This window comes from Euprymna scolopes, chromosome 6 (assembly GCF_053919585.1).
Source record: "Euprymna scolopes isolate OS-2025 chromosome 6, ASM5391958v1, whole genome shotgun sequence".
NCBI classification, from domain to species: domain Eukaryota; kingdom Metazoa; phylum Mollusca; class Cephalopoda; order Sepiida; family Sepiolidae; genus Euprymna; species Euprymna scolopes.
This window is the reverse complement of record NC_136487.1, coordinates 79,706,579-79,729,433: the sequence shown is the minus strand read 5'-3', so window position 1 is coordinate 79,729,433 and position 22,855 is coordinate 79,706,579.

Sequence of the window (22,855 nt, the reverse complement as noted above, 5' to 3'; positions counted from 1 at the left end):
ACATTTCGACCAAAAAAGAAAAAAAGAAAAACAGGATAAAACTATACTAGTAATTAAACAACAACACCATGCGACAACTGAGTAGCATTCCTAACGAACAAGACACTCTTTTTACTGAGATTGCGACAATAGCCCCAAATTTCGTTCGACTTATGGTAAAGAGCTTGGCCGCGTTTATTGGGATAATCAGGCTTCTTTACAAATACATTTAAATAATACAGTCCTATCCTCTAACAGCACAGGCGAGTCATTCAAATTAAAAACTAGTGTAAAACAGGACTGCGTCGCTCTTCATTATGTTTGTAACAGCCATCACACACATAGTTAACAACGACCTTCTTCCAGGACTTGACATAATTTACTCTCTCTCTCTCTTTCTCTCTTTCTCTCTTTCTCTCTCTCCCTCGCCTGAGGTCGGAAAACAAAACTTCTCCCATCTCTGAATGAATTCCAGTATGCCGGTGACAAGTGCGTGGCGTTCATATCGGTAGAACACGTGCAGCAAATTATGAATGCCTGTAACCGCGCCTATACTCTGTTCGGCATTGCCATTTAATCTAAAAACATCTCAAAATATGTACCAACCAAGCTTGCGAACCGGGCCGACGCTACCTTCTTTTGCATCGGCAGCAAACCTCTAGAGAACCTTTTCCCATAACTTGGAAACCACCTGTCATCTAACACTTACATCGAAAACGAAGTTTAAACTACATAATAAACGCCGTAGCCGCCTAAATTCGTCTTTAAACACATATGTTCCAAGACAGAGACATCCGGACAGACACCAAAATTGCTTAATAGAACGCTCCTCTACTTATGATGCTCCTCTACACCTTTGAGACCTGGTCGACGTACAATCGATACGTCAAAGCAAGAAGAAGTTTAACCAACACTGCTTTGGATCATTCTAGATATCTCCTGAGAGGACTATCGTAACACCCTCAACGCCCGCCAAGATTCCAACACCATCAGTTCGAATTCATCGTGATTAGAAACCAGTTGAGGGAGTCAGGCCACATTGTTAGGATATCGGATTCCCGGCTGCCTAAACAACTTTTCTATGGGCAGCTAAAATATGGAAAGTGCAGCCGAGAAAGCTAAAATACCATACTAGGTTCTTTTAAAGTAAAAATTGAACACGTAAGATATCAACACGAGCACTTCGCCGAAGACTCACCTACTTTCGAGGCTAACCGACATGCGGACATCAAGGAAAAGAAAAAAAGGAGAGAGAGCGAGAGAAGAACGCCCTGGAGCCAACCTTCTAAATGGAGATATAACTGCCTGCCCTCAAAGACCGTTTAAGGTCAGAATCTGCCTTGTCGGTCAACTGTACACACATTTAAACCCAGAACATGACCATCACTCTCACCGTTAAGGGGTTGTTAAGATTATATATATATATATATATATATATATATATATATATATATATGATGAAAATAATTGAAATAGTCTTGTTCATCAACGTTTCGTCCTTATCTCGCGACTTCCCCCGGATGAATGAGATTTAAAAAACAAGAACACCAATACGAATATTTGAAACATTTTCCGGGATTAATAATAAAAAAATCATATAAACCATACCTTTCTCTCATAAACACACCTCTTTTTTACCTACACACACCAATAATACAATAATTTGCAACACACTAAACAAACTAGGTATTCTACTAATACAAGCCAAATCGCAAACTATAAGACAGATATTAAAAGCAACAAAACATCTCCAGAACAAACCAGTTTCTAATGCAGCCATATACACTATACCTTGCCAAAATTGCCATTGTAGATACGTTGGTGAAAACCAGCGTAAGTTAGAAAAAAGGCTCAATGACCATAAAAGAGATATAAGAAATAGTAATTCTCTGAGTGCATTATTTTCTTGTTCATTGCAGCATAATTACACCTTTGACGTTAAATAAGCAAAAATAGTTAAATGAATTTCAAATAAACCGCGCCAGAGACTTCTTTAATCAGCGTTTATCGCAAATTCGAGCACAATTAAACAACATGCAGGTTTCTATAATATAGCGCCATTAATAAGTAAACTTTTATTAAAAGAACATAATTTAATTGTAGACACTGGTTAACCTTTTCACACCATAGAAACACCACCTGTAATAATTTTAACTGACAAATTTTTCTCGGAAAAAATATTAACGCCGTTCATATCTTTTAAAAACATTAACGACTATATAACATTATTAAAAACGCAAACTCCCCTCCTTTTTTGAATTTCCAACGTCTTTTTCCGTTTTTGAAATATAACAGCGTAATACATTGCACATGAAAATTTTTCAAATATTTCTATTGGTGTTTTTGTGTTTTTCATCTCATTCACCCAAAGGAAGTTCCGAAATAAAGACGAAACGTCGATGAACACATAATTTGCTTTGCTCCTTTGTATTTCGTCACTCTCTCACTCTTTTTACACATACACACACACACACACACACACACATATATATATATATATATATATATATATATATGAATGATGTGATGATTGCAACAACTAAATCACGAGTGGTCTTTTATTTGCAATCAATATAACTGGATTAATGTAAACTGCAGACAATTATATATTTGACTGAATTTTGTTCAAACTTTATTAAGTATATTTAAACGTATTACATCTCCCCTCAAAAAAGGTACCCCGTCCCAACCTTGTAACAATATTGGGTGTTTAATTGCAAAATAAACAGACGTGATTCGGGGATATTCACCTCGACTACACAAAACGGACGTTTGAGAGTAAACTATATAGTTTATCATGTATGAAAACAAAATAATATTATTTCATACCGCACAGAAAGTTATATTGAATATAACAAGATAAATTTAAAAGACTTATGAGAACGACATAATGTGTTTATTACAAAAACATAAAGGTCATCACCACCAGGACGTTTTTTTTAAGAAAGAAAAGTAAAGAAAAACAGTCTGTACACATCTTAACTATCTCTATAAAAATAAGGAGATAGGAAGCAGGCGAAACACCATCAGTATTACAAATACTAGTGTTTCTATTAGATGGGTTAATAACACTTTTATTATGAGATACGCGGAAACACATATTTCAATATACAAAGTTCAGTGTTGCTCGTTGACCTTTGCGCCTCCCTGTCGGAAAGGATCGTCGTTTTCTTTAGCCGCTTGTTAAAACATTTGATCATGTACACGAGAGCTACGACACAAATTGACCCTAAATCAGCATATTAGATTAGCTTTGCTTAGGGCTGAGCCCCATTAAATAGGAGTTGGCTCAGCTAGAAAATCAGATGGGGACGCAAAACTTTTAACGTCCGTATTCCGAACAATAACCAAATGACGTGTATTCTTTTCAAACCCCCAAGTGTAATAGAATAAAATATGCATTTTTGAATAGAGAATTTAGTTATTTAATCTATCAGCCAATCAGATTTTTACTTTTCGATTGCACCCTCCCCAAATTGATGCATGACATTCAAATTAAATCAATTCAAATATCAATCGCAAAACAATATCCAGTAATCCAGTGCATGCCAAATATAGTATTAGCAATGCAAGAGTGTATTTTCCCCAGGAAAATGCAAATTCCAAATGGACATCTAAATTCGTAAACATTTTCTGCAATATATATATATATATATATATATATATATATATATATATTGCAAAATATTTATAAATAAATTGATATATACATACACATATATATATACATATATAATTTGCAAAAATATGTATAATTATATGTATATATATATATGCATATATATTGAATTATTATAGTAAAATAAACAATTATATATATATATATATATATATATATATATATATATATATATACAGAGGGAGAAAGCGAGTGAGAGTAGAAAAGAAGAAAATGGTTAGGGTTAAAAAGATGGAGTACATTTGTATGTGTTTAGGTGGACACATGTTTCGGCTCGTGTATTGACTATAAACAGAATGATTGATTAGATTGTTTATGTTAACGCCAAAAAATGTACAGATGTAAGTTATAAACCAACAAAACAACATATTAGCTAATGTAAGAAATGAAAGTGCTATGGTTATCGAGGCCGGCTATGACTCGTCTTGTTCTGGCTTAAGTCTGTCGAACCTATTTCAACACTTACACTAATCTCCTTAGCGGCTCTAGTTTATAAATAATTATTGAGTTTGTTTCAATATTTTATCAAACATATTAAAAGTGTTATTTAGATCAACGAAAATCCATTTTTTTATGAACCGACAAACATACAGGTTTTTAAATTTTACTAATAACTGTCATTTTACACACATTAAAATATATTTTAAAAATGATTCCAGCATGAACAAGTGAATCATGCATGGTCCCCCGTGAGTGCATAGTGAAGGAGGCATAAAAATAACTAAGTAAAGCATCCTCCCCTATTTAGCCTCAAAAGTATCCAAGGGAAGTCATCTCCGTGAAAATGAACAAACGGTGCAGTTATAGTCCTTAAAATATGTAAATTTGAGTTCTGCACCATGCAGAAAAAGAAACGAGTACGGCCATCATTTGCCCCCCCCCATTTAGACTCAAAAGTCCCCAAGGTTCAACTGTATATAAATTTGAGTTCAGCACCTTGCAAAACTGCTAAATTGACATGCACAGAAAATGTTGGACATATATGGAAAAATAGTCCCTAAAATGGCGTGTTTTTATTAGCCCTAAAATAGCCCCCGGGGCACTCCCAAGAGTTATCGCTAAGTAAAGACAAACAAAATTATATAGAAATCAGTTAGTCACAACTTTTCAGAAAGTTTTATAAAAATCGAAGGCATAATTCTTTTTTATAAGCACAAACGTGTCAATTTTATCCATTTTAACACGAAAGGCACCCCTAAGGGGGCAACGGTAGTTTTCCCGGAAAATCCGTTCTGTTACATTTTACTCATATCATGTTTAATGTTTGTGGAAAATTTCAACAAGTCCAAAACGTAGTTATTGAGAAAAGTACGGACAGACAAACAGACAACGGTGAATTTACAAGCCCGCCCTCCTTTTGTCGGGGGATCAAAAATGATTATATACCTGAATGATTAAATGTGATTTTTTTTCATATATTCGAACTCTATTCACATTAAAACAACTCATGTTTAATTACTTCTATGGTAAACCATAGAAGTTGATCTATCGACACAGGATCCGACTTTTCAATTATATATTTGGATTCGTGAAAGTATACGACTATGTATTTATCAGATTATTTCTAATAAATTTATATTATATAATATACATTGTTTTCAAATTTCTAATATTTATATAAAAAAAATCCGCAATAATTTTATTAGCAAAAATTTTATCAATAGTAAAACGTCTGCTTTCACTCTATTCTACGAACAGATATAGCACATTAGTAATTTCTATCAGGTTAAGATCTCATTGAACATTTTATGAAAATGCATTTTTAAACGAATGCCAAAATGATGATTAATACATCATTGTGTTAATGTTAATACTATTCTTAGTGAAATAGCAGTTCTGTTGTCATAAAATCGCCTCTTTCGTGTTCATAGGTAGACAACGCCTATTAGATTTTATGGTTTCATATTAAAAAATGATAATATGTCTCGCTTTATCTTTTCTTTCGTAGCTGCTTTAAAAACAAGTACTATTTTACCAGTCCAGCGGGGCTGTGATCTCAAAAGGACAGCCAGCTGCGCAACCTTACAAAAACCTGAAAAAAAGTAATCTTGCAGTGGTTCCTGAACCTCTGCGCAATGAAAATGCAATAGGTTCACCCAACTGTACGATATGTCATCTTTCAGAATGATTTAACAGCAAGAGGAGGAAGAAAACAAACGAAACAGAAGCCACACTCAATAGCATAACAAAGGACGTAAGTCGTGATTTGAATTTACAAACATGTATTTAGAAGCAATGACAATAGTCCAGATAAGTATATAATTCAAACGATACATAAAAAGGTGAGCGTAAAAAAAATATTAGTCAACAACAACAACAACAACAACAACAGCAACAACAGCAACAACAACAACAACAACAACAAAAGAAAAATGTGTGTACCATTGTTGGATACAAACTTCAGTGATGAGCACTACTATTTTTTTTCTCTAAGTTTCCCTTTCTCTCTAACTTAATTTCCCTTTCAATTTTTTCTCAATATCGGGGGGGGGCGGGGTATCTTGCTGTTTCGAGTTGATACGTCGTTCCTTCGTCCGGTATTACTTTTATTCCAAGAGGTCTTACAGATTACTCTGATGGGATTCCGACGGAGACTACGGACTGTACCGACTGATTGACTGCCCCTGACTACGGGAACTCACCGTCCACTAACCATGGAACTCACCCTCTGCCGACTGACTCCGAAACAGCTCTGGAGTAAAATTTATCTTGAGCATGTGATCGGGCAAAGGCACGATCTCCTCCTCATTCAACCAATCAATGAGTGCCATATCGATTGACGCAGCAGCGCCCGACCGGCTGATGCAATTCCCGAGGTTTAGCCGGACTCACCGTTTTAATTCGCCTGTTTTGACGGCTTTTTTTATCATCAATCCGAATAACATGCGCGGACACAGTGTTTAATGAATAATTATAAAAAAATATTTTTTTTTCAATCGAAATCTCAAAGCGTTTTTGTGCGGCCATATTTAGCAGCAATTCAAAATAAATATCCAACCAAAATAACCGATTACTCAACCACGCTCGACCTTGTCAATGCGTTCAATTCTATTCCACAACAGGTTAAAATCACAAGCGGAATGGCTTTTATATTTGCACAGAATTACATCTTTAACTTATTATTTGTCGTTTTCGCTGGCTAGTGAGTTCAATTATATTACCCCCCCCATTACAAGCATCAATCACCTCATGAAACGAATCAACAACTCCCCTCCTACCCGGAAATATTTTTAAACAAATAATTATTATGTATCACTTTCGCATGGATATTGCATCATTGATTGCCCACTCAAGCACATACATATACTAGCACTGATATTTACTAGTTGACATATTGCTAATATAATAATAACCCGTAAGTATATTGACAATTAGCTTGGTTATAAAGCCGAATTTCCCTGGACTAACTACACTGGTGAGACACTGCGGTCCTTCTCATACAACAGCGTTACATAATTATTATGTATCTAGCGTTGTTACTTACTTTTTATTTGTAAACCCTGTTCTAGTAGTATTTACCGTAGTGTTGTGATAATAAATAAATTTAAAAAAAAAACATCAACACGGAAAAAGAAATAACATGTTCGGTGCTAGATAGAAAACACCTATTAGATTTTATCTCAAATGAAATGCGAATTATCGCACGCATCTTATTTGACTCATGCTTAGGAATAGAGACAATGTTTACGAATGATATATCACCTGTCGTTTCCAACGAATTAACTACGGTTAACAATGTGAGCAAATCTAGAAGTTGTAGCATTATAGATTTTTCCTATACTTTAATAATCCTTGACTTTTATTATTATGCAATAGAACGTTACTATCTTGTACCTATATCGCAATTTGAAACTAATACAACAAATTGCTTTCGTCTGTAATTGACATTATCTAGAGAAAAAGATATAACCCATTCGGAGTAAAACTATTTATGTTTGCAAAGAAATAAGGGTAAACTGCGCATGTTCTCTTAAGTAACATTATCGCAACAAGCGCTCATCATTGATTCATCACTGACAACAGCAATAGGTCTTCTTTGGAATCTAAGTGGTATCAGTTCACTCCGCACTCTTCAAATAGAGTTCTTCATAATGTTCTTCCTCTATGGACATTTTAATTCTTATTGGCTTTTCACGGTTATTTTCGGTTGTATAATCCGGAGATGGTGCGATCATACTGTGCGGCTTTTTGAGAGGGGCGGTTTATGGAATTATTATTATTATTATTATTATTATTATTATTATTATTATTATTATTATTATAAAGATATGTTGCAAGGTCGTTATTTTCATGGGAGGTGCCCGTCTGAGCATTAAATTATACCACCACGCTGTCAAATAATCAGAACAAATATTCGTCTAGCTTCAAATGATGTCAATATGTTGCATTTCTCATTCAGTGTACCTAGAACTGCGCATAATGTTCATGATTTAACTTTCTTTTCTCAAATTGCCTGTGGAACGCAGTTCTACGGAGATGCCTTCCAGCTGACTACACCATTGCTTTATTGAATTCCTCTGGTAACAGGTGCTTGTGCCGAACTCTTAAACAGTTGCAACAATCGTACGTAATTTTATCTATGTCTAAATATTCACTTGTAAAACTCCGTACCACATTTCCTCGAGGAGCTTTTGAGCTTTTATAAATGGTGAGTCATTTGTAAAAAAATGTTTTCATGTGGTGGGTATTTCACAATTACACTGTTATCGTTTTTACGTTTCAATTGTATGTGGCGTCAAAACATTGAATCGTTCGTTTGTCAGTCTTTAAACTTTAGTTTGAAACGTGGTTTTATCAATAAACTAGCGTTAGTACCCGGCGTTGCCCGGGTTTTTGGGTGTGTGTATGTAGGAGAGTGTGACCCTGTTTTAATATATTAAAAAAAAACGACAGAAAAACCAATACAAAGCAAAACAGCTAACAAACGTAAAAAAAGAAAAAAGTTTAGGTAGAAAGACGGGCACGAACTCGAAACACTGAGGCTAAGGCGGAGAAAAATGCCCGACACGTTACCCCTACGCCAAAGAGACATACAACTGAGATCAGATAAAATTAAGTGTTAAAAAAATCTTGCAGGAGGTTTTAAACTAACGTCAACGTTTTTTAGGTCAAACATGACGTCATTTTCGTAGTAGCAGGAGCAGAGAAAATGAACAAACGATTTTTTCGGCAACCCTCCCTGTACAAAACTGATGATTTTAGGGTGAAGAAATTAATGTTTTTGGCGAAGGTTTCGATATTTGTCGGGCGAAGGCTGGAACTTTAAAATGATACCTATCTGGCGAAAATCCGTGGCCCGTGTCGAAACTTTTTGCGAGACATACAAACACACGCACATACATACATACATACAAACATACACACATTTTCGCTTATATATATATATATATATATATATATATATATATATATAGAGAGAGAGAGAGAGAGAGAGAGAGAGAGAGAGACTAGCGGGGGTACCCGGCCTTGCCCGGGTGTTTGGAGGTGTGTGTGGTGTTAAATAAAAAAGAAACTGGGGGGATAGGATCGAACCGGAAGCCCTGAGGCGAAGTTTGAAAATAAAATCGGCCAGCCAGAATGAGTTACTGAAAGATGTTTGAATTTATTTAAGTAAGAACCAAATTGACAAGTGCGCGCACGGAAGTCGTAGAGCAATTCAGCAAATGAGGTAAATGACCAGGTTTGTTTGTTATAAGCGAAGTAAACAAAGAAAACAACGTTAAAACTTAAGCAGGGGAGGTAATCAAAACATCGAACAAAAACACAAAAAAACTAACGTAAGGCAAACGAACGATGTTAAATGTTAAAATCGGAAAAACAAAAAAGAAATGGCTTAAAAAAGCCTATTTCGATATTAAAATTTAAAAAATCGGTAGGTACCCGGGTGTTTTTCGGTGTGTGGTCGGGGGGTGTAAGCGAAGTAAAAAAAAAACCCAGAAAAACGAACGTTACGTGAAAAATGGCTTAAATAACACTCGTTTAATATGTAAATTTAAAAAATCGAAAAAAAAGACATCTCACACCACAATTCGAACCCAAAACGTTCAGATAACGAACCAACGTGCTACCCAACTGAGCTAACGCGACGTAAATGAAATTTAGTAAGTTTTTCAACTATTTAAAGTAAATCAGGTCATGACGTCATCTGACGCATGCGTAGAACCGGTCATCGTCACGAGAGGACCGTTTTTGTTGCCCCCCCCCCTGTCGAAAATTGTCGATTTCGGGGTGAAAAAAAATGAACGTTTTTTGCCCCTCTTTCGATATTCTTCGACCGAAGGATGGGGCTTTAATATGCTATCGAGTTTGTGAATTTTCATCGTGTCTGTCGAAAGATTTTAGCGGATACAAAAACACATATGAAAACATACAAACATACATACATACATTTTCGCTTTTATATCTATAGATAAGTCTAAGAAGATGCTAATCGATCTGTGAATTAAATTCGAAATATTTTAACCCCTTGCATATTTAATTTTTTATGATCCTATTTCCTGTGACAACGGTCATGGAAACAAGTGTTCAAGGGTGGCGTGTGCGTATTGTAAATAGTCATGAACATTCGAACTCGAAACACAACGGATACGAAACAGAAAAGGTGAGATATGCTAGTATTTTTCGAATTTTAGCATCTAAAAAGCCGGTATTTCTTTCATTGTCCACAACATTTTTTTGTTGGCTCGGAGTCGTTTGAACGTACGGTTAAGTCGCATATCAGCTGAAAGAAAGAAATACGGATTGTCTACGAACGTCGAAACAGGAAAAGAAAAGGACTGTCGTTTTTGCGTGAGCTGATAACGTTGCCAGCTAAGGAAATATATTTTTGTTTGCACAAACATTAAACGGTATTGGGTAGTTCAAAAGTAAACTTTAATTTCAACACATCAATTTATTTCAGCGGTTATCGTGGCGAAGATACGACAAGCAGTGACATGGTGCAGTCATTTACCGGCGAGAGAGAGGTAGTGGCATGGCTAGAGGGTTATGGTTGGTAGCGAGACTTCAAAAGATAGATGATGGAGCAAGCCTACTGCCAGTGTATCTGGAGGAGGATGCAGTGCCCCTCTACTTGAGGATGAGCTATACTGACCAACCGGACGTTGAGTGGATAGAGGCTCGATTAAAGGAGGCATTCACAGATTGGGTGTTCACGGCTTATATGAAAGAAACCATGGTAAAATGGGTTGGCGATCAGGTAAATGTTTACACGAGAAATATCAGGCGGTTGGTTGGACTGGCTGCTTTCGAGTGACTGACTAGAAAATCTCGCCAAACGTGTGTTTTTCACGGGTTTCACTGATTCCACCTCCATCGACATCCAGCAAACGCCAAAAATTGAGACCGTAACAATGGGGGATCTAATAACAAGGGCAAAGCTGATGACGTAAACCAGGGAACAAAGCCATCACATGTTTGCAGTCGTGAGTCCATCCAATAGTAAATCTGCTGTTCCTACCGGGAATAACTCTAGCACAGGAGTAAACTGCTACAGATGCGACCGCAAAGAACATATAGCGAGAGACTGCCGAAGACATGGGATCAATTGCTACCAATGTGGCAAGGTTGGGCACTGGGACCAGGACTGTTCGGTAAACGAACTAGGGGACGAGGTATTAGCGCCAACATACTCCCCAATCAAGATGTAAATTTGCTGGAGATTATGTCTACGTTGATGGAATGCGGTGTTTGGCATTAATTGAACAGGATGTTTGCATAACTGATATTGATTCTGGAAGACAACGAAGTGGATGTCTTGACTACTAAAGGATCGTTACGCACGTGGTGCAGAAGAGAAGTATTCACTATTTTAACAAACGATACTATACATGTGAGGATCGATGATCCGGTTATGCCTCGTAAACAACGGGCAGTTGATTTGTTGTTGAGGCTGGATGCAACAAAAACATTTGGATGCAGAACTGTTGAACCTAGGAGTGCAGTTCGGATCGGAGTAGGAAAAATCTCCATGTGTGCTGCTATGTCCATCAGTGAACCGGACTTTCTTGCTACGTTTGACCATCAAAAACGAGCATGGATTGCGGCATGGAAATTGGAAGATAACTGCCTACTTAAAGGACTGCGAAATGGAGTGCCAGAATATCGAGTGGCCGCGATACTTCGACCAGATTTTAATCAAAACCTCTTGGCATGGATTTACAAGGGTTGTCTTGTGCCATACCCGGAAGAAATACTCGGGTCTCCCAAGGTATATCTTCCGTTGATGCCCGTGATGGAGCTGAATAAGGCAAAAGTACGCCAGTATTGAACTACCGCGAACTTTACGATCATGGATATGAACTCACGGCGAATGCAAATGTTTGTGCTGCTAAGATGCGCGAGTGGCGCTAAAAAAGAGCAAACGTGTCACTGATTGATCTCCGAGGAGAATATCAAGTATGAGTTCACGAGACATTGTGGCCATACCAGACAGTAGACGTCAGTAGAAATAGATACTGTCTGATATGTTTAGCGTTTGGCTTAAACTTGGCTTCTCTCATTATGGAGGTTATCGTTAGCAGGGTGCTATATCAGGAGGAAGCTGTGGATGGCGCGGTGTCGGCTTACATCTATGATATCTTTGTTGACGAAGCCTGCATCTTGAGTCCGGGAATATTTAGCTTGATTCGAGATGGAATGCAAGGGCCCGGAACAGCTTGGGGACGACACATGTGTGCTGGGACTGATAGTCTTACGAGAGCACGGTGTGCTGCGCTGGGAACTTGGGAAAGCAATCGCAGAAATGCCCAATATCATATCACGACGGACTGTATTTTCTTGTGTGGAAAGCTCTTAGGGAACCTTTCAGTATGTGAGTTGATGCATGTAGCATACGGAGTAATAAAGGGAAGAGCATGTTCAATCACAAATGGCTGGAATGACAAGGTGAAAGAATCCCTATTCCGATATATTATGTACAAGAATGTTGTTAGAGTAAAGCGGAATAATCCAACTCGTGGAAACTGATGCGTAGACAGCTGGAAACTGAACGTATGGGTCGATGCCAGTGTGGTAGCAACCGGAGTGGCCTTAGAAAACGATGGAACTGTGGTGGAGAACGCTTGTTGGCTGCGACCTGAGAACGATGCGCACCATATTAACCTGGCTTAATTGGATGCCATATTAAGGGAAATTAACTTGTCACTCCAGTGACAGATCAAGGTGTTGCACATAAAGACCGACTCTGCGTAAATACACAACTGGTTATCAGACACTCTCAGTGGGAAAGTGCGATTTTACACCAAAGCTGGCAGTGAAATGTTCATTAGAAGACGACCAAAATACCCTCAAATAATTGGTGAACGAATATGAGCTCTCAGTAGATGTTACATTGTTTGCGTCAACCTATAAAATGGCTGATCAATTAACGCGTGTATCACAACGATAGTTTAATACCGTGAAAAAGGCTGCGGGACCCAAGCCACTGATCGATGCAGTGTATGTCGTTAAGCTGAAGGTGACCCAGACCATGGCTATTCGCAGAAACAGGGAAAATTTAGGGGTGCGACGCACCACTTATTTCGCCCGAAAAGTTTACCCTGGGACAACAAAAACAGCAGTCAGATAGAATTCTGAACGTGCGTCGAATGCCAATATGCAGATCCATCGCAAGGTCACTGGAAGAAAAGAAAACTGGAGGTATGCAGTGATTGGCAACGGTTGGGAATGAACACTACTGTGCTTACCATTTCCTAATTAATATGGATTGTGGCCCTTCCCGGTTTTCAGTGTGAAGGCAATAAGCACGGCAAAACTCGGAAACTATAATTCGCCAACTCAAAGTGGTCTTTTTTAACGTGGTCCATCTCGTAAACTAATGACAGATTACAACTTAGCCTTCCGCAGCAAAGAAAATTATGGATCACAGATGAATGGTATTTGAACTTGATATTTCTTTGTGCATATGCCCCGGCCGAGAATGACATAGCCAAGCGATGCCAGCACACTGTGAAAGGGATACCAGCTAGAATGCACTGCTCCATACCAGATGCAGTCTACTGTTACGAGTGATTCCAAAAGGCGACGAGTCATTTTTGATTTCACCAGCCAATGCTACAGCGGTACGAGGTCCGTGTGAAAAGAATAGATGTTATCCTACCAGTAGCAGGCCCCGAGCATAGTCCCGACCAAATTGGAGACTATGTGTGGGTGAAGGCACCAGATAGTTTTTGTACAACTAGATTTGGCCAGGTAACCAAGATAATTGGTCCACGGTCTGTCTTGATGGATAGGATACTCTGATACGTGTAAGACCTGTGCTTTTGATACATTGTGCTCTCGTCAGAAAAAAGAACACGATAATGCAACATCTTTGGAGAGTGGGTCGGAAAGTCTGATACCCGATGATGAAACAGATTTGAAATATGGTCATAAGGCAGGAGTAGAAGACGCGCACGCTCCTGGTGAAGTCTACTGGTCTGAAGTGGCCGAACAATTACGAAAAAGCATCCGAAAAAAAAATAAAACACCATGATGTTATGCAGCGTGTTTTATAATCAGATCAGGGAGGAATGTGACGACGTTCATGGAAACAAGTATCCAAAGGCGGCGTGTGCATATTGTAAAGGATCAGCAACACTTGAACCCGAAACCCGACCGATAGGAAACGAAAAAGTGACACATGCAACATAAGACACAGTATTCCTTTCATTGGCGACAACATTTTTCATTAACACGGAGTCGGTTGAACAACGGTTGATTCGCATATCATTGGAAAGAAGAATTTTCTATGAACGCCGAAACGGGAAAAGAAAATGGATTGCCGTTTTTGCGTGTGCCTATAACGTTGCATGCTGAAGAAAAAAAAACAACTTTTTTTGAATAAACATTTAACGATATTCGGCAAGTGCACGGAAAACTATAATCTCAACACTTCATTTCCTTACAACTGAATTTCTATGAAATTAAATGGAGAATTAACAGTATATTAGTAGGCGTACGGGCCCCTGCTGGAATTTCGCGATTTCTTTTTCCATCAATCCGTAGAATGTACTGTTCATAATTATATTCTATTCGTCATTATAAATATCTCTAAAAGATCAATACTATTAATTAAAAAAAAAACATGAATTTATTTTCCCGTAAATTTTTTTATTGCCAACTGTATGCTCTTTACATAAATAAAAGAAATAGGTATCTTCTTGCATTATCTATTTAAAATCGTACACTTTATAAGGTTTCGATGGTGTCTTCTAAAAATAAACACTTATGAAATATATGTATTATTGTTAATCATCGTTAATTCACTTCGTATGGATCAGGCGATTATTTTCGGCATTCGTTTTTCCGATATCTTTCTAGTTAGAATTACTTCTAGAAAAGCGTCAGGGGCATAGGGCATATGAATGTTTCTAATATCCCTGTGATAAAGGGTTTCTGTGAAACGAAGTAGAATCCAACTTTGCACACCCGGGTTGGCACACCAGTCTGGGTCGTTAACCACTTATCAATCATCCTCTTTTAGAGGTGTATACTGAAGCAATTCTACAAGTTTCAGTGTTTATATAAAGCATTTATGTTTTATAAAAACAACGTTTACCATGTGTTGGAGTGTTTAGATTGACCGACTATCAGCTAGATAGGCGTCCGTTTGATTTTGGCTTGACGCAATGATGTTCACTTTTTAGTTACCTACTAAAACTGACTACTTATCCAGACCATTAGTCGATTGAGGATAACAGTTAAGTGAACTTATCAAGACAGTATAAAACATCATAAGAATTAGGACTGGTCATAGATTAGACTATTTATAAGGTCAACTCAAAAAATCTTGTTAACAGTGTTGAGATAACTGTCCGATTTGCTTAGATTGAAAACTATTGTTTATGCAGTTATCAACAGAGAGAGTGTTTCGTCGTATTACAAACACATGCATATATATATGGGTACACACACACACACACGCATATATATATATATATATATACATACATAGGAATGTGAGGTATATACTTGTTTTTACAGTCAAACAACGTCGTAGCTCACACGAGCCACGAGAGCCAACAGACTGAAGACCCAAGACTCGACTTTCGCCCACATCATTTGGAGACATTCGGACTCTGCATTTTAAACCTGATTTTTTTTTTTGCATGCGAAGCGAGCACTTTATAAACTGACCAACCGCGCCACACACAAAGAAAGTCTGTTATCTTACATAAGTCAACAAAACCGCGGCGAAATCCGACTATGGAATTTACGTACTTCGTTTCAAACAAGGGTTTTGGTCATCCAAGCACTGAGGACCCAAGCCGACGTCTTACACTCATATATTATTAAAACGTATTGCGGCCATGTTTATGTGAGGGAGCATAATATTGACATCACTAGTCTTAGACTTACGGTTTCTTGGCGTTCATGGTTCCTAGGAGGTGCGACGTTGTTTGAATGTAAAAATAATTACATATATAGATAGATACTTAGATAGATATAGATAGATCTGGGGAGACATTATACTTAGTGAAAAACTATGTGTTTCATCGATTGAATCAAAGTTTATTTTTACACTTTTGCTATCTCATTGTCACCAGTTTGTTATGTAACGCATATTGTAGAATCGTCTCTTTTTTTTCGATGTGACAAATCATCAGTGTTATATCACAACGTGGCTGCTTTCTGTTCGGAACTCAATAGCCAGAAAGAAAATCCTGTAGTTACGATCTTTTCATTATTTTCATGTATTGAAAGAAAAATATTACGCATGCGCCGTGATACTCATTGCTCATACATTTTCGTACAAACGAATAATACCCGATCATGACAGAAGAACTCGTGATCTCATCAAGTTTCGTACTTTCAGCACTACATTTAATAAATAACATAATAAGAGAAGTTCGAAAATTATGGAAATACCTTTGACAATGAATGATCTAAGCGGAAAACACAAAACAAAAGGTGAAAGCAAAAGACGTGAAATATCACACGTGGAAATTCAATATTTAAATCTGGCCATGGGGTTAGCTTGAAATGCCAGACTTATCACCGTTGCCCATGTGACCGGATGACATTTAATCAGGGACTTGGCATTGTTTCGTGGTTGCTAGAATTTCGATATCATAGTCATAGTGTTAAAGAGAGAGTTATATAGAGTAATATGAAGCCAGGTAAAAAGAAAGGAGAAATTGAGGAAAGATAGACGACAATAAGATAATTAAAGAAGAAAAAGAAGAAGAAGAAGAAGAAAAAGAAGAAGAAGAAAGAAGAAGAAGAAGAAGAAGAAGAAGAACAACAACAAGGGAGAAGAAAAAGAAGAAGAAAAAGAAGAAGAAAACAGAAGGGAAAGAGGATGAAAAAGAAGAAGCAGATGGAAGAAAAAAGAAGAAAAAGATGAAGGAAAAGTAGAAAAAGAAGAAGAAAAGGAAGAAATAGAAAAAGAAGAAGAAAAAGCAAAGCCCAGATAAAGATCGGAAAAGGCTCATGAAGCAAAGTGTACGTTTTACGAATAACAATGGGCATTGCAAAAGAAAAAGAAACAAGGACAGGGAGAACTGGTTAGAAAGAAAAGAATTGAATAATAAAGTGGATTGGAGAAGAGTAGAAAGTAGAGTTAGAGACTAACAAGTAAGAATCTAAGGACCAACGAATGGATAAGTGATATGGACGTACTAGAGAAAGAGATGGAAACACAGATTCATCAGGTAAACAGGGATATGGAGAGTAGATAAAGAGAAGGCAGGAAAGATGCTGTATAATGACGCATGGAGGAATGTGTGGCTAAACTAATAGAATGTAATCGAAATAGAAGGAGAACGCGTAAGAGATATAATATGGTTAATTAGAGGAAAGAAAATGGCGTAGTTGGGATCATCAATAACGTTACAAAAAGAGAAATATGATTGAGAAAGAAAATGCTATGCAAGGAAATAGTGAATGCGTGAATGATACAAGACACAAAGAGAGAGAGAGAGAGAGAGAGAGAGAGAGAGAGAGAGAGAGAGAGAGAGAAAGTACAGGGTAAGAGATAGAGGATAATGACTACGAAGGAGGGATGGAATATAAGCAAATTTAGGGAGGAATCAGAAATAATGTAAATGAACGAAAAGAGAGAGAGAGAGAGAGAAAGAGAGAGAGAGAGAGAGAGAGAAAGAGTGAGCACATCAAGTATTATCCAATGCGTATTTTCATATTATTACGCTAACAATTATTATTTTTGAACTTGGTGAAATGAATATGCATAAAATAAATACCGAATTTTTAATTTTTATATCTTCATGAATTTGTAAAATTGGCGGTGTTGCGTATTAAATAAATATATTAACCAACTTGCTTTCTTTGGTCAATAGAATATGGTTTTAAAAATTGTATCATTAATAAAAGGTTAGCAGTATTAACAAATTAATTAATAAAAGTATAACTACACCTACAACAATAATAATAAAACAGTCAATAATAATAATAATAATAATAATAATAATAATAATAATAATAATAATAATAATAATAATAATAGGAATAACACTAAAAGAATAATCATGGCAGCGAGAGACACAGAAAAAATCAATAAAACTGAAAACAGAGAGACAAAGGGTAAAACATGAAAAGAAAAAAAATGGGAAGAGAAACAACTACACAGAGGATGCATAAGGATGAAAAAAGAGGAGCATAACGAAAACACTTGGGAATGGATGCGAAATGGACACATAAGCGGAGAAACTTAATCCCTAATAACCATAGCACAAGACATCTTGATACAAACAAACCACATCATAGCAAAGATAAAAAATCACAAGAAAACAGCAAATGAAGACTCTACGGACAAAGAGACGAAACGATAACGCATATAGTAAGTGAATGTAGCAAACTGGCCCAGAAACGAAAACAGGCACGACCAAGTGGGAAGGGTAGTACACTTGGAATTATGCAAACAACTGCATCGGGAACTCACAGACAAATGGTATAAACATAATATGGGACATGGGTATACAAACGGATAAACCCATCCAAGCAAGAAGACCAGATATCGTAATAATTAACAAGAAAGAAAATCCTGTCATATTTTAGACTTTGCTGTTCAAGCAGACCACAGGGTGAATATCAAAGAAAAGGAAAAACGGAGCAAACACAAAGAGCTAGCCAGAGAGCTAAAAGGGATATAGAAGATGAAGAAAATAAAAATAATACCTATAATAGTAGGAGCACTAGGAACGATCCCGAAAAGCTTTGAAAAATAAATGGAAGAAATTGGAATCAGAGGAATGACTGGAAAATACAACGAACAACAATAATGAAAATTGCTGAAATATTAAGGAACACCCATGGACAATAAGTGCGGACCAGGCAAACTGCTCCAGAGACAAAAAATGAAACGCTACATGGACAAACAACATTGAAGCCGCATATTTATAAGTTCTCTAACCACACCCCACCCCATTACCACATAACTGAGCTCAAGTAAAAAAGGATGGCAAACAGCCAAGTAGAGTCAAGGAGGAGGGAAAGACCGCGAAGAGAGCACTGACCAGATCTCCGTTGGATATGTGCGGTGAGAATTAGGGGCTTGGGGAGGCTTATTGCCACAAATTCCAGTAAATATCAATAACAGCTGTCAACAAGAAATCAACGTATATCACCTGTTGCGATAATGCAAATTTACTTGCAAATTGTACGGAAAGAGGTGAAGAGTACTGGAAATCTGGGAAGACTTATTTTCACTTAGCTTCCAGGGAACATCACAGGCTCTTTTCAAGGAGAGGTCTTTGATAACTTGTGTGAAACCCCCTTGTGAGCCAATAATAATAATACTAATGATTATAATAGCAATACATTATTCATGGATATGCGAGCGACTACATTAAGTTTAAGAAATGTACATATTTTTCTAAAAACAAGGATTAATTAATTACTTATTCCTTTTTATAGTTTCTTCTTAAATGATTATTTTCATTTCTTTATTATAATGAATTCTATTTAAGCATAAGTTTTATATTCTGCCCAATTGCGTAGACTTATGGCTAAAAACATCCTAGCACATGGTAATATATATATATACATATATATATATATATATATATATATATATATGTGTGTGTGTGTGTGTGTATATATATTTACTAGCGGAAGTACCCGTCGTTGACTGGGTTCAAAAATAGCCTACAGAAAAAGAAATGTGACTGATGAAAGTATGATAGGTTACGAAAAGGAGGGGGTTGTAAAGAGATAGGTTTTGATACTCAAAAATTTTACCCTAAGCAAAATATGATGAAAGTAAAGATAATTTTCGCGAAAATATATTTTTATATCAACTTTGTTTCCATTTGTAGTCAAGAGTGACTAACAAAATGATGTTTCTTTACAAAGAGAAATTTTTATATATATAATAATATGAATATACAAGAAATAAATGTTACCATTGTCAATAAAAGTTACTTTTATGGTAGAAAGGTTCATTGGTTTGTATTTTTAAGTAGTTTGTAACAGTTTTTTGTTTTAAATCACGAACCGTTTAAAAAAAATCAAATTGTCAGCGACTTTGAAATGGAGAGCCCCGTTTTCAATTTGAAGGAGGGGCATCTGAACATTCTGTGATAACAATTTAAGAGAATTCCGTCAACGTAAGGAATATTTATAAACATATTTTAATGTTTACCGTTATTTTGTGCTTGAGGAATATTCGATTATGGCATGTGTACTTTATATAAAAATTCATTTAAGTAATTATCGCCTCAAATTTCGTTTTAATTCCGGTTCGCTGAAATTATTTCAAGGAAAGAGCATTAAAACTATTTCAAAAAAAAAAAAAGCATGAACTGAACTTTTATTGACTACGGTAACATGTATTTCTTGTATATTTATTTTTTTCAGGAAGTCGTTTGTTCGCTTTTCTGCTAAACACTCTTACTAAATAATAGCGACGAAATATCGAAAAACAAAAAACAAAAACAGTTTTGAAAAATAATGAAACTTTACTTACTTTAGTAAAATAATCCGAAACAGCAAAATGGGATATTAAAAAATTAAACACGCAATTACTTTAGATTTTTAAAGCAAAGAATCGATATAAATATGAATAAGAAGAGAATGACGCCATTTTCAAGCAGAACAGCTTCGTTTTAGTTTTACAGTATTGAACAGTGTAGCATTGCGCCGTCGGATTAAGGGTTGTACTATTTTAATGTAAAGAACACGCAGAAGGGGGTTTAATCAACTGAATTTCTTCTAGTACACTGGCAAAAAAGCTTAAAACGATATATAATAAAAATAAAAAGATTATGTAAATGTTTTTTAAAAAGACACGTAATCACGTGAGCAGGATGTTTTTCTTCTTGTGCCACGATAACAAGTAACGTTCTTATTTTTATTATTTATTTATTTATCTATTTTCGAAAGGGTGCCACGTGCAAGTGGAGAAGGAAATAAACAGAGTTATACAAAATCTGTATCGAGAATTGTCTAAACTACCGACTTTTTTTTGGCTTTAACTTTAATAAGAACGTGAATTTATGAGGTGAATTTATTCGACACAATATGATTCAACTCAAAAAAATAAATAAAAGCTAACGTTAATTAAGATTAAAGTTACGGTGTTATTGTGGACCGTCACCCCTTTTAAAAAACTTGTTAAACTTTGTGACATATTTATATTCTACAGAGGACAGGTGCGAACGAACACTCCATAATTTTATTATACCATATTTCTTCAAACTTAAACATAATTATCAAAGTATACTTACGCAAATAGATATGAACAGTCTTTGTTAAAGTTTGTGCCATATTTCCATGGAGTACAGGTGCGAACGCAGACCCCACAATTTTATTATACTATCCCTATTTAAGTTGAAACATACTTATCAAAATATTCTTATGTACATCTATATCAAAAGCCCTTGTAAACGTTTTTTTTTTTTCATTTTTTATTCCCATCCTTTGGGGGCCAGGCACGAACGTAGACCCCACATTTTTTATGAACACCGGTTTTGCCTGATCAAATATACCCATTGCTGATCCTCGATACATCTTCTATCATTATATGTAATCATTTTTTTTTAATAGTCAACCATATAGGAGCCTATTCGTGACCAGACACACACACGCGCGCACACACACACACACACACACACACACACGTCCAGCCTTATATTATAGATATATATAATATTTTAACAAAATCAAAACATCAAGGAATAAATTGATAGCAACAAATAATGTATTTCCTCGTTAGTTACAATTGTTTTAAGACTATTCGGACAAATTCAACATTATGTCGTTTGAAATTTTTCACAACGACGGCCTTTCGTCAGACGTATAGAATAAAAAAAAAACTATAACAATGAACAGAATGGAATCCATTTTCCAAACGTGGGAAAAACATGGGAGATATTTTACCTGCTTTCATCCTTCCGAAGTTTTTTTTTAAAGATGTATTTATTTATTTACGTATTTTCTTATATATATATATATATATATATATATATATATATATATATATATATATATATATATATATATATATATATATATATATATATAAGAGATGTTATCAATACGTGTGTCGGTGCTGGATATGGATATGACCTTAAACTATATCCGATGGTGAGACCCCAGCTTGCAGGCTTTGGGCAGTGTGGAGCCACCTTTGCTCCCAGGTCCACTTTGACACAGTTAGAGTTCCAACTATGGGTTGAATAGAAACCGACTTAAAAAAAAACAAAACAAATATATTCTATTAAAACAAATTGTCCTTCAAAATCACTGGATTCGGAATTAAATGACCTGAAAAGGGTTGATATGCCGTAAAACAAAAACAACTAATCAACCAACAATATGTGTGCGAAAAAGATCTGCCAAACTACTCTGTGAATGTTAGATCTACAGAGTTATAGTTTTACATATAGCATATTTGGACATGTAGTGCTGTTTCCATTTGGTTATTAGCCGGCAATAATTATTGACAATGGGCAAAAATGAAAAGAAAACCGTTTGCCTTGTCATAAGTAGTCAACTAAACATGTTTGTACGCACAAATGCACATTCATAGATTAAACAACGTTGTTCTTAACTATTTATATGCGAGTGCGTGTGGTTTCGAGGATAAGCAATAAGGATTGAGTGTTGAACGTAGTTTTGTTTTTGAATTCTAGCCGATGTTACCCAGGTTATTTATTTTTCAGCGTTTGAAATAATTACTATATATTGTGAGACTTAATTTCCTCACACGCGTTAGAACTCGGCAGAGTGCAAAAAAAGGACAAACGGAATAAAGCA